Below are 14,176 nucleotides of genomic sequence, written 5' to 3'. Positions count from 1 at the left end.
AATAACTATTGATAAATATATAGAAATTCATACTTAAATTCATGTAGAAGTCACATACACTTAACTTTCAGTTATAGACATGTGCCTCCAGCAGATGTCATGTAGGAAGTGTTGGATATACCAACATTGACACTGGAAACTTGCTGGAGTTAACAGAAAACATCTTATATTTAATAAATATAGCACTTTGCATATTAGAATTCATTGCACCTTCATATTTATCTTTAATCTCCAAAATAAGTGTGAGAAAGGCATTATTATTCACATTTTATGAAAAAATGCAAAGTGACTGTGCAGAAAGTTGGGTAATTTACTGTAGGTCACAAAACAGGAAAGGGCAAAGCCAAAAATCATCCCAAACCTTTCCCCAGCCTGTGCCTATATGCATGAAGACGGTACAATTTCTGTATTTCACTTGGAAATTTTGGTCACACCAACGGGATCAAATTTCTCAAGTCGCCTGGGAATGGAGGATTACCCAGATGCAATACTTTGAGTGCTATAATCAGGAGACCACAGGCAAAAAGGGAAGGTGGAGCCCTCTAACTTGCACTTAAAATATGCACATAATCTTGGCAGCATATGCTGAAGTTTTTGGTGATCATACTGTCATATAGATGTTCTCTAAAGTTGTAGTTCCACAATAGCATGCTGCTGGTCTCTTAAGATTGATTAAATTCTGTAACTTTCTTTTTAAACCAATCTATTTCTTCCTAAGTAGTTCCCAAGCACAGCATTAGCTACATTAGTATTCTAACACCCTTCCTTGAATATAGTTCACTAATTTTTACCTTCTATGTATTTACATAAACGCTAAAAAGAAAAATTATGCAAACAAAAGAAGGCATATATCTAGTTGTCCCAATATTGAAGTGAAGATTAGAGAAGATAAGAAATAAAAAAGTTACCTATCCAAAATGGTTTTATGGAACTGAATAGTACTCAGAAAGCTTGAACTATTAAAAGTGCAATATATTTCAATTTTCAATTTAAATGTGTTTGGGTTGCTAAAGAGAAAATTGGAAGTTCTAATGTCATTTTTAAAAAAACTTTAGAAACAAACAGCTAACACAAGCATGTTGCTCTGTAAATAAATATATGCATCTGCAGGAGGCTGTTGGCACTCAAAAGGAAAAGGAAAATAGAATAGGTGAATAGTTAGTGACTTTATTTCTCTAAAACCAGCACAGCTGTGTTCTTAGTTTCTAAACTCAATGATCCCATCACTCCAGGCTTCTCTAGATAATCATTGATTTATGTGCTTAAGTGTTGGTGCAGGTACTATGCCTAATTTTCTGTGTGATTTTTGGAATGTACTTTGCTTCATTGAGTGTTAGCTCTTTGACAAATTGTGGAGTGGGGAGGCAGTTGGACTAGGTGATCCTCAAATTGTGCACAGGATAAATTAGTGATGTTGACCAGATGACAAAGAACACTATAACTGTTACCTGGTTAACAGAGAAGCACAAAGTGGGGATGAGGCTTCACTCCCTCTTGGCCTCACATGTCATCCTCAGGGTATCATTAGATGTGAGAATTAAGGCCTCAGAGTAGGCATTCTGCAACAAGATGCCAAAGTCACATTTATGATGCAGAAGTAATGTCGAAGGTCATGGTCTGCAAAACTATATTTGGAGATGGAAGAAAGATAACAATTTCCAAAGGATGAGGTAAAAGAGCCAAATTTAGTTACATCTATGTCTCTATAATTCAACAATAAGTGAGTGAAACCAGCTCAAGGTGGGAGCTTCAAGTAGCAAAAGGGAAGCCGATTGTGTAATTCTAGTTGGTATGCACTTAATTTAGAAAAATTTCTGTGGTCAGCCATTCCCTAATACAAAACTTTGAAACTGTAGGTCCTAAAGACTGTGCTCGCTCAATTTAAAAGGCATATCCTTTGGTTTCTATATCTCATAGGCTTCTGTTCCCCTTGAACAATCTGTGTTTCATGTATATATACACACACACAAAATTGAAAAGCTGTATCAGATATTAGAAAATACCACATCAATTGTTGCTTTGGCCTAATGAAAGGCCTGAAAAATTTGGAAAAAAATAGAAAAGACCCTCCAGCTATATTTAGATTGTATTTTCTCAGTGTGCAAAAATTCAATCAACAAAATATATTTAATGTCTAGAATACATATCAAAGTAATAGATTCAGAAAGTAAGAATTCAATCAACCTATTATTTTTGTATATCAGACATGGAACTGGTTTATTGACTTCACAGGCTTCTTCTGGTTGTGTTGGTTGAATCAAATTATTGGCTAGTGTTATCATTCACGGCTTTTACTGAATCTCACTGTTATAGAAGAATACAACATAATCACTTAGAGAGGTCTATGTGTTTACATGTAATTCTGACAGCAGCTATCAGTACAGATAAATTTGACTAGGTAACTTTAAACTTAAAGAATTTATGTAATTAAAATGGATTTTTACTTACTGTACCTGAAGTATCAAACTTATTAAATATTTATCCTTTTGTCCATTATGTAATACTATCATTGGTATATACTAGTAACATTTATATAAAGTTGCGTTTCCAAATAAATTAACTTTTTCCTGTCTGTGGTGATTGAGTAATTATTATTAAACTGTGCTAGAATGTGTCTTTGAAGCAACCCTATTTCCACATCCCTTAGTAGGGAAAAACAGGCATTTTCAACTTTTCCATTTTGCTTGTAAATGAATTAGTAAACACTTTTACAGAAGCATGTATAAATTATATATAGCACATATAAAATATATAAAAACTAAATTTACTTTTATATAATTTGTATACTTTTATATAATTTGTATTGAATAATATTGTATTTGTATATAATGTACATATGTATGCAGATATCTATATATAACTTAGGATGTTGAGATTCCATTGACCTGGTGATGACATCTTCAGAATATTAGGAGATAATATTCAGCACCAATGGGAAATGTGTTAACTCTCCAGATGACTTTCTTTCTATCTTGTCTTCAATCATGTAGGAAGTTCCTTGGTGATGTTGGAAGAATCACGTTGAAGAGACACAGGAAGTAACTCTGAATGTAAAGATTATGACTTTCTCTTCTCTTCAGGCTTGGCTCAAGACATTGTTTCCAGTCAATAAAATGTGGTGTCTGCAGCCAAGAAAAGCTCATTTAACAAATATTGATTGATGAGTGTGCTAAGAGCTCTTCATGTCAGTGATACAAAATTGAACAAGGCAAACATGCTCACTGCCATGATGGAGCTCTTATTCTAAAGATGGTGGTGACAGACAGTAGGAAAATAGGCAGAGTTACAATTAACAAAGATTGTGATAAGTATGAAGAGGGGAATAAATGTGATAAGAAGACAGTGACCTGGGGTATGATGAGATTGGAAATCATTGCTGCTGCTTTAGATAAACTGACTGGAAAAGGTCAAATATCTGAACATTCTCTGAGCCAAATGGACTCTCACCATTCTACATGGCAAGACAAAGGTGAGAAATTAGAGAATCTGGTTTATCTTAACCAGTAGAATCATATTTATTTTAATAAACATTTATAATTAGGACACATTTGAATACATGTATATACATGTTTTTGAAAATCACATACTGATTCAACTTTCGGTATACCTTTCCATTTTCCAGTGAGGAATGGAGGCTTAGAAAGCCTTCAAGGAAAATAAGCTAGTAAAACCAGCAACTTTCTCAAAATCAGTCATTGATTTAAATATTTAGACACTCATATGAGAAAGACAAAAATACTCTGGGGTAAATAGTATTGCTTGAGAAGATTCTTAGGCCTAGGAGAATTCCTACGATTCTAGCGTGTTTTGGGGTATAGTTAACGGTGGAAAGAGAGAATACAATTTGAAATATCCTGTGAAATAGAAATCCAAACTAAAGCCAAACTGAAACTAAAAGCAAACTGAAAACTACAGTGCCCAAAAGGCAGAACAGTATCTAGTTCACCATCACAACATGGAGTTGGCTTTTGTCTCAAATCTTTTCTCCTAAAATGATACTATCTCAATATGTCTGGGGTGGTCAAATCGTCATTAGAATATATTACCGGTACTTTGATTAGATTAAGTGGAAAGCTAAGCTTTAATTTACAGAAATTCACATCACAGCCAACTCTTACTTCAAACACTTCTAGCCCATAAAGCAGCACTAAAACTTGGTGCATCTAGTAGCTGACACTCTGACTTATTTTTTAATATTTGTTAAGGGCAATAAGCAAGAACTAGTTCTTCTATCATTTTACAAGCGGAATGGCTGGTTAGTAGTCATTTTTATTCTGACCTGGTTTGAACCTGCACAATACTCACATTGCCTCTGGCATTTGACTGTGTGCAGATTACATTTTGCTTCTTTCTTCAGAAATTGGGCACTGCCAGGGAACACCAGCAATTCCTTGGAAGTCATGTTCCAAGCCCATTGATGTAAAAGGCTAAAATGAACTGCTTTCTTTCGTCCCAAATTTCCCTTCCAAATTTTGCTTATGTATCTGATAATTTATTCAAGATTTAGTTGTAAAAATTCACACTGTAAAGCTTTGGGTCTGTGTCTCAGTCTGCACAGATACTGAATCAAACATTTGAGAATTTTTTAAAAATCAGATATAGTTTTAGTCAATTAGGGCCAAGGCAGATAAGTAAAGATTTAGATAACTAAAATAAAAATATTTCCATTGGTTATTTCTGTTTCTCAGGCATATCTGAGGTGTACACACATAAAACATTAACATATTTCTTAACTATCACATTTCCTGAATGTTCCAGATACAGAAAAATTTAGGCTGATTTATTCATTTATTCTTGTATTCATTCTATAACTTAAAAACAAGAATAACAAAATGACTGCTTTGTGACTGGCACTGATCTGGGTCTTGAAGATCCAATAGTGAGCAAATAGGAGCAATAATACGACCCTCCCAGACCTTGTAGAAATTAACACGTGATTTTAATAAACCCTGATAAGTGCTACGGCATGGGCAATGCTGGTGTTTGGGGAAAATGCAGCACAAGTAACTCATTTGGTCTAAGGAAAGTCAGAAAATCTTCATGGAGGAAGTGGCTGAAAATTGAATCATAATAAGTAAAACCAGGTGATGATGTTGGGGAGTGAAGAAGGGGAAGGGATGCTCTTTCTCTTAAAAAAATATTTCAATCAGTTTAGGATGCAGGTGGTTTTTTGTTACATGTATAAGTTCTTTAGCAGTGATGTCTGAGATTTTAGAGCACCTATCACTAGACCAGTGTACACTATACCCAATATGTGTTCTTTTATCTCTCAGGTCCCTCCCAACCTCCCCCAACCCTGAGTCCCCAAAGTCCATGATATCATTCTTATGGGACAGGATGTTCGGACTAGAAAAAGTACAGGTGTGGAAGATAATAGGCCAAAGGTAACTTGACTAAGAGAAGAAATTAAGTGGGGTTCAGTGTGGTTGGAGTACTGAAACAAAAAGTTATGTGTTTGGAGGAGATGGAGGGGGAAAAGACAGAATGACAGGCTAGAGAGATAAAGGTGGGGTATACTAAGCATAGTAGCAGGGTTGGTATAAGTCAGGGTTTCTCAATCTGGGTGGTGCTGGCGCGTTGGCCTGGCTAATCCTTTGTTGTGAGAGAAAGGAACGCTTTCCTCTCTGTTGTAGAGCATCCAGGAGCATCCTTGTCTTCATGCACCAGATGCCAGTAGCACCCTCCGCCAGTTATGACAATCAAAAATGTCTTGACATTGCTAATGTAAACTGGGAGCCAAAATCACCTCTAGTCCAACAGAATATTAAAAGAATTATACATTATGGCCAATCGGGATTTGTCCCAGGAATGTAGGGGTGGTTCAACATAAGGAAACAATCAGAGGAATACCCTATCTTAATAGAATGAAGGGGAGAGAAAAACTCATATGATCAATCAATTAATGCACAAAAAATCATTTAACACAATCCAAAACACTTTCATATAAAAACTTTCAGAAAACTAGGACTACAAAGAAACTTTCTCAAAATAAAGGACATTGGAGGGAAACCTGCAACTAACATCATACTCAATGGTAAAAGACTGACATCTGTCCCACTCTGATCGGGAACAAGACTTGAATAGTCTCCTTCACCATTGCTGTTCAACACTGTACTGGAAGTTCTAACCAGAGCAAGTAGGCAAGAAAACTGAATAAAAGGTATCTAAATTGGGAAGAAAATAAATAACAAAACCATGTCCATTTGCAGATTGCATAATCTTACATATAAAAATCTCAATCTTCCAAAAAGCTACTAAAGGACAAATTCAGCAAAGTTGTAGGTACAAGATCAAAATATAAAAATTAGTTTTATAAACTAAATTAAAAAACAAATAAAAAATAAGGACAAAAATTAGTTATGTTCCTATATGCCAGCAATTAATTATCTGAAAAGCACATTAAGAAAAAAAATCAATGTATAATAGCATTCTGAAGGATAAAATACCCATGAATAAATGTAACAGAGAAAGTGAAAGACTTGTACACTGAGAACTAGAAAATATTGCTGAAATTAATTAAAGAAGATCTAATAAATAGAAAGATATCTTATGTTCATGGATTAGGAGGCTTAATATGGTTAAGATGTCAGTGTTAACTACTCATGTGATTGCAGATTCAAGGCAATCCCTGTTAAAATTCCAATGGCTTTTTTAGAAAACGATTATGGAAAAGCTGATTCTCAAATTTCTATGTAATTGCAAGGGCCTGAATAGCCAAAATAACTTGGAAAAAGAACAAACTTGAAGGACTTATACTTCCCAATTTTAAAGCTAAATATGAATGTATGATAATCAAAACAGTGTGGTACTGGAAAAGTTTTGTGGTTTCCAAAAAACTCCACATAGAACCACCTTGTAACCCTATCATTTCAGTCCCAGGTGTATACCCTAAATAACTGAAAACTGGTACTCAAACAAGTACCTGTACACACATGCTTATAGCAGCACATTCAAAATAGCCAAATGGTGGAAACAGCCCAAATGCTCAATTAACAAACAAATTGTGATATATACATAAAATGGAATATTATTCAGCCATAAAGAGCAATGAGGTTCTGACACACGCTGAAACGTAGATAAACCTTGAAAATATTATACTAAGTGAAAGAAGCTGGACACAAAGGTCATATATTGCATGAATCCATTTATACAAAATATCCAGAACTGATAAATCTATATAGGTGGAGGACAGATTGGTAGTTGTTGTGGTCTGGGAAGTGAAAGGGAGAAAATGGGGAGAAATTTACTAATTGGTAAGAGTTTCTTTCTTTGGATTGATGCAAATGTTTTCCAAGAGGATAGTGGTGGTTGTGCAACATCGTGCCTGTATTAAATGCAACCGAATTGTCCACTTTACAACGGTTACTTTTATGTCATGGGAATTATACTTCAATAAATTGTGTTTTTAAAATCACCCCTGGTTGAGAACTGCTTCCTTCCTTCCTCCTTCATTCCTCCCTCCCTTCCTTCCTTCCTTTCTCCTTCCCTCCTTCCCTCTCCCTCTCCCTCCCTTCTTTCTTTCCTTTTTTTCCTTTATTTATTTCTCTCTTCCTCTTTTCCTCTCTCTTTCTTTTTTCTTGTAAATGTATATTTCCTGCAAGGTTGGGGTCATACTGTGGTCTATCTGGATACGCACATACATTCAGTGACAATATAAATTAAATTAATATACTAGTTCCATTAACCAGAACTTTAAGAAGACATTTATATAGTTTTTACATTCATTTTACTGCTGTAATTGATTTGCAAAAAAGTAATTCATTTAATCTTCATGAAAAATAGATGAGGCAGGCACTGTTATTATCCCTATTTTACAAATAAGAAAACTGAGGTCTAGAGAGATCAGAACACCTGCCCAAAGTGAAATAGCTGGAAAATGGCAAAAGTGGGATTTCAATACAAAAATCTAGCTTCTTTATTCTCAAGCACTTAATTATGCTGATATTCTAAATATAAATTATACAAAGAAGGAAAAGGCAATACACATGTGTTTTCTCATGTTTGGAGTCAGCTCTAAGCAAAAATGTGTGGCCTACCAAAACTCATCTATAGTAATAAAATAGGTAAATGATGGTCTTACTAACCATCACTTACTAGACTACTTCGTAGTCATTAAAATGGATAAATATGAAGGTGTGTAGCAACATGAAAAATATTTGTAATCTTATATATTTCAAAAAAAATCAGAAAGGCAAACCATTTCTGTAGTATGGTTATCCTTATATAAACATTCTGACTATATACAAAGATTAGCAAAAGAACACAGGCAAGTGAAATCAGTAAGGTAGGAGAAATAGATTGGTGGTGAATATTTTTAACTCTTACTTAAAGTTCTGTTATTGTAGCTCTTGTTTTAATGTGATGAAATCATACTTACAAATAAATACAAATCAAAATTAACATGGCAAACTACTCAATATCCATCTTGCAACATGAGCTTCATAACACAAAGACCTTATACAGGAGCTATGGAATACTGATGTTTCTGTGCTTTTTTATAAATAAGAGATTCAATTTCAAAAAACTTGTAATGATTAGTTCTAACAATGTTTTCCCTGAAACTCCTATCAATAATGATCCTGTCAATTTGTTTAACTCTGTGTTCCAATAGAGTAGCTCAGTACTACATACCTCTCAAGAAATAGTTACATACATGTGAAGACACAGAAAAAGGAAAGGGAGTTACATAGAAAATAAAGAGGCCAGTAACTGCACACACTTTCTTCCCAACTCAGTGACTTGGCTATATTAATTTACTTTCTATATTATTAAACAATGATCATTAGGTAGTATGTGTCCTATCTACTATGTTCGTATTTTAAATAAAATCAGAAATGTAGAAAATATTCAAAGGAATAATGCTAATCTCCAAACAAACTTTAGAAGACTTTATGTACTCTACCATTAGATAAAAGGTAAGAGGCTTTAAAAAGGCTTTTCCAAGTTTGCAATAAAGAAAGTAATTTAGCCAGGAATATGATCTTTCCAAAAAATGACATCAGAAAAACAAGATATCTGTATGAAACTCTACACTATCCACAAAAATCAATTTTAAATAGATCACAGAGTAAACATAAAAACTAAAACTATACAATTCTAGAAGGAAACATAGGAGAAAATATTTGTGACCTTGGGATAAGCAAAGATTTCTTAGGACTCAAAAATGACTAACCAAAAATATAGATAAATTTGACTTTATAAAAATTAAGACTACCTGCTCTTCAGAGACTGAGAGAAAATATTCAAAATACATACATCTGATAGAAGGTTGTGTCTAAAATATATAAAACAATAATATTAAAAAGAAGCAAATAGGCAAAATATTTTCATAAACACTTTACAAAGTAAAATATGTAGAGTCAATAGGTACATAAAAAGATAAGTCATTAGGGAAATGCAAATTAAAGCTACAATGAGATATAGCACTTCATACCCAGAATAATGACTAAAACTGAAAAGACTGATCACGCCAAACATGGATGACGAGGTAGAACAGCTAAACCTTTCGTATATTGCTGGCGGGAATGTAAAATGGCACAACCACTTTCAAAAACATTTACTAAGATAAACATCACATATAACCCATCAATTCCTCTCTAAAGTAGAATGTAAGACAAATGAAAACATGTATCTACCCAAAGAATTGCTCTTAAATGTTAACAGGAATTTTATTCATAATAAGCCCAAACTCGAAAAAAACCAAACATCCATCAATAGGTGAATGGATAAACAAATTGTGGCATATGGAATACTACTCAGCAATAAAAAGGAAAAAGGTAGTGATTTGTGTAAATACATGGATGAAACTGACAATGTGCTGAACTAAACGTCCAGCATAAAGCATCGTACTACATGCTTCCATTTATATAACGTTCTAGAATCAGAAAAACACTAATTTGTGGTGATCAAAATCAGATCAGTCATTGCAGGCAAGAAATGTGGTAGGATTGACTTCAAAAAAGTGTGAAAGTACTTTTCTGGGTGATATAAGTATTCTGTATTTTGATAGGGAGGAACAGGGATTTATATGGGCATACACATTTTTCAAATTCATTTAACTGGACCCATAAAATGTGTGCATTTTGTTATATGTGAATTATATCTTAATAAAGTCAATCACAATTTCATATTTTGGAGGGAACTAAGGGGGGTGATGGAAAGTGAATAAAGGAAAGGGTAGAAAAATAAGGAGGAAAAAGCCATGCTTATCTAGTAACTGAAGTTCTGTTTACACACAAGCAGAATTCTCTTTTAGTCTTGTGGCTCTCATTCTTTTGTTACTAGCCTAACAGTGTTCAACACACTGTCTTCTATGATGCTGTCTTTCAAATTTCCTCAGACCCTGGCAATAAGACAACTCAGTTTAGCCAGTTCTCAGGACTATGAACCTATATGTATCTGACTATGTATAAAAATATGGTAATCATAGAGTTTTTAAGATGTCAAAGCTCGAAGAGTTTATCTGGGCCAAAGAGACATTCTACACACACACACACACACACACACACACACACACACGATTTTTCTGTTATTCTTTCTCAAATGTTCCTAGACATTAATGTTCTAAGGGCTTAAAATCAGACCATCAACAAATAAATAAAATTATAGTCCTGTTATGACCTACATCTACCAACTTAAAAAAAAAACTTGAAATCACTACGTTACTAATAGTTTCACTTAAAAAATGCAGACTCAAATTGTCTCGAAGACAGAATGTAAAAAAGCCTGTGGCACACTTTCCAACAGCCCCTCCTTCAAATCTGCCACATTGACTTCTTTTCAAATTCCTTCCCTAAGTAGTTAGAAAGATGGGAGATGGATCACTGAATTTAGCCATTTATTTATGGTCCTATAAAAAGCTAGCCACTCACCATTCTCACCTTATGAATTCATGGATCAGAGATTACATTTGTAAATAAAAGAAAAAGGAGAGAGGAAAATGGTGTTTTTTTGTTTTGTTTTGTTTTGTTTTTTTTTAGAGGTATTGGAAAGCAGCCATCTTATTAACACTAAGGTCTTCAGTCTGGCAGAAAACACTAACAATACAAAAGCTATGCTTATCTCTCAGATGTCTGCCAGAGTTGCCAAAATAATTTCCATTAAATTATGAATTAGAGAGACATGACTATATGAAAGACCAAGTGACCAGTACTTGAATAGAAGAAAACAACATGAATTGGATCGATTTAGGAAATAAATCTTTATTAATTCTTTCAGCAATTATGTTACCTATATTGACCACCTGTGCACCAATCACAACCTCAAGAGACAAGAATAATAAAGACGAATGATAGTTGAAAAAACTTACAGAAAAAGGACATTATTGGGGGACTTAGGACTTTGGATCAGTGAATTGTGAATCTTGGCCAAATTGTTTACCTAGACAGCATTATTTTCTTCATTTATGAAACCAGGACTTTAGGCTTTGTTTAGAAATAAAACTGTAATTGTTCTATTATGCTTCTTGCTTGTGAGCATTACTATTCCGTACAGGTCATATACAGGTTAGAAAGCTGTGAGTCATTCAGAGCACTATCTTTCCCTAGCCCTGCTCCTCACCACACGTGTTCAGTGAGTCACTGAGTCCTGTGGATTGAACTCATTTTGTGAAAGGCTTCTCTTCACCTTTAGGATAATAACTTAACTGATAATACAGGCATAAATGAACTTTCCTCGTATCCTGGCATTTAACAACCACCGCGGCAGAGTTACATATTTAGCCTTACTAAGTACGGAGCATATAATTTAATCCTCTTGAAAACATGGCATAGGTATTTGTTTAGATTGCCTTTCTTCAACAGTGGGCCTTCAGGCAAGGGCTTATTTGGGAAGTGATTACCAGAAGCACAAATCAGAGTGTGGAGAAAGTGAGACAGGGAAGGGAGAAAATTCAGTAAAATGTGCAGAATGGTGTGAATCACACTGCAAAGAACTGAAGCTCAGTTTCTCTGTAGACCCACTGAGGTTCTATATAATATACACTTTAGAATTGCTGTATAAAGGGATGGAGAACCTGGTATATTTATCAACCTACTCTTTTACTTCATCAGTTCAGGAATACCTCTGGGAACATTAAATCACTTGTTGCTACTTCCAGTCAGCATTTCTGGTTTGCCCTATGCATTGGTTAGCAAGTTCTGGGGAACCTCAAAGATGCAGGGAGCAATGCAGGAACTTGAAGGAGAGAAGCTTGGAACTCTCCAGTAGTATCTGCAGGTGAACTTAAATGCATACTAACAGGTTGTAGGTTCATTTCCTGCAGTACAAATTAAAGTTCCCAATTTTCACATATGGAAATTGATACAAAAGCTTAGAGATGTTAAAGAACTTAGCAAGGTCACACAGTAAGTCACATATCGATCAAACAAAACTAGAAAGATAGGGTCCAGAGCCTGAACCCATAACCACTATAACACATTGCTTCTCTGCCTCCTAATTATTCAGCCATATCAAACCACCTGCAGTTCCCTGAACAGGACTTACTGTTTCTGATTTTTGTTTTTAACCTTTCTTACCTCTCTGGCTACCATGTTCTTCTGTCCTTGGTACACCTGGTAAACACCAAATGGTACTCCAAATCTTTGTCAGAGATTCATTTTTCTAATTTTAAGCAATTATTTATATTTATATAAAAGTAATGCACACGTGTGTTTAAGAAGCCAAATAAACCTGAGAACAACAAAGGCAATATAAATCTCTTCCCTAGGCCATTCCCTGTAAGCATCCACTCTATTTTCCAGTTATTCTCCCTGGCATTTACCTCCATATCTCTAAATAATGTCTATGACACGGTGATACTTTGATTCATGACTTGGCATTCCCCGGCTGGGTGCTGTGGCTCATGCCTGTGAAGCCACAGAGGGAAATTTGCGAGACCGAGGGAGGTGGATCACTTGAGGTTAGGAGTTCAAGACCAGCCCGGCCAACATGGCGAAACCTTGTCTCTACTAAAAATACAAAAATTAGCCATGCGTGGTGGCAGGCGCCTGTAATCCCAGCTACTCGGGAGACTGAGTTATGAGAATCGCTTGAACCTGGGAAGCAGAGGTTGCAGTGAGCTGAGATTATGCCACTGCACTCCAGCCTGGGTGACAGAGCAAGACCCTGTCTCAAAAAAAAAAAAAAAAAAAAAAAAAGATTTGATGACTTGGCATTCTCCATTGGCATCCAATTTTAACAGGTAACAATATGACCCTCTTGTATCTCTATTCTCCACTCAGTTTTCCAATATAATTCTATATCAGGTTTTCTTTCCATCCATATTCCATATTCAGTACTTTCATGCTTAAGCCTATACAAATGTTGTCCACTGAAGATTCAAATAGTATGATCACATTTTCATTGTAAATAACTTTTGCTTTTTTATTTAAGAGTTAATAATTTATTTGTAAGTTTCATTGCTTTTATTGTTTTGGCATCTACAGAAGAGGTTTTGTTTGTTTGTTTGTTTTTGCTATTCAAGTACTCTATAAAACCGTCTTGATACAATTTTCCTCATGATAGTTCCTGTCAGATAATCCACTCATTCCTTCGATTTTGCTAGAGTTATTTCTTTGAAGCCCTTTCCTACACTACTACAATACACATTTGTTTTTCTCCAGGCCTGCTAAACTGCTATTATTAATGGGCTTCCCTTAATCCTTCTCCTTGTTGACTCTCCTGTTTTACACTACTTGTCTTTAGCTTCCTTTGTGTATTCCTGATTTTTGGAGCATGTCTTCAGATTTCTGATTACAGGGAATAAATTTTACATAATTTTGGAATACAAAAAGGATTTTTATTTTACTCTCATATTTGCTTAAGGTGTCCTCTGTATCACTAAGGTTCCAAGATATGGATCATTTTATTTAGGATTAAAAATTCTTTAGCATTCTGACGTTACTGCTACTATCATCAACTTATTTTTATTTCCAGTCTCCTTTCTGGATAATTTATTCAATTTTATCTTACAGTTCTTGTAATAAGTGTTGTTTTGTTGCCTTTTTTGTTTGTTGTGAGTCTGGCTATCATAACTGAAACGTCCTCAAATTCTTTCTTATTCTCGGTTGGTGTTCTTTTGTTTGTTTATTTATTTATTTATTTATTTATTTTGAGACAGAGTATCACCCTGTTGCCCATGTGGGAGTGCAGTGGCACTATCTCAGCTCACTGTAACCTCTGCCTCCCGGGTTCAAGC

At 34.8% G+C, this 14,176-nt stretch overlaps 1 protein-coding gene across 7 annotated transcripts in view; it reads right to left on the bottom strand.

Moving 5' to 3' along the window:
- The window catches only part of LOC100990608 (contactin-6), a 320,384-nt gene that overhangs the window by 283,446 nt on the left and 22,762 nt on the right, over positions 1-14,176 (bottom strand). Inside the window, exon 1 of one of the 7 annotated variants that reach the window (XM_057301593.1) lies at positions 1,449-1,617. The exons of the other annotated variants lie outside the window; for them this stretch is intronic. The gene's annotated coding sequence lies outside the window, so the exon portion shown is untranslated. Of the gene's footprint in view, positions 1-1,448; positions 1,618-14,176 lie in introns of those variants that run through there. 7 annotated transcript variants of the gene reach the window in all.

The sequence above is a fragment of the Pan paniscus genome, chromosome 2 (assembly GCF_029289425.2).
Source record: "Pan paniscus chromosome 2, NHGRI_mPanPan1-v2.0_pri, whole genome shotgun sequence".
In the NCBI taxonomy this organism is placed as follows: domain Eukaryota; kingdom Metazoa; phylum Chordata; class Mammalia; order Primates; family Hominidae; genus Pan; species Pan paniscus.
The sequence above is the reverse complement of the archived record's forward strand: the minus strand, read 5'-3'. Positions and strand labels throughout refer to the sequence as shown.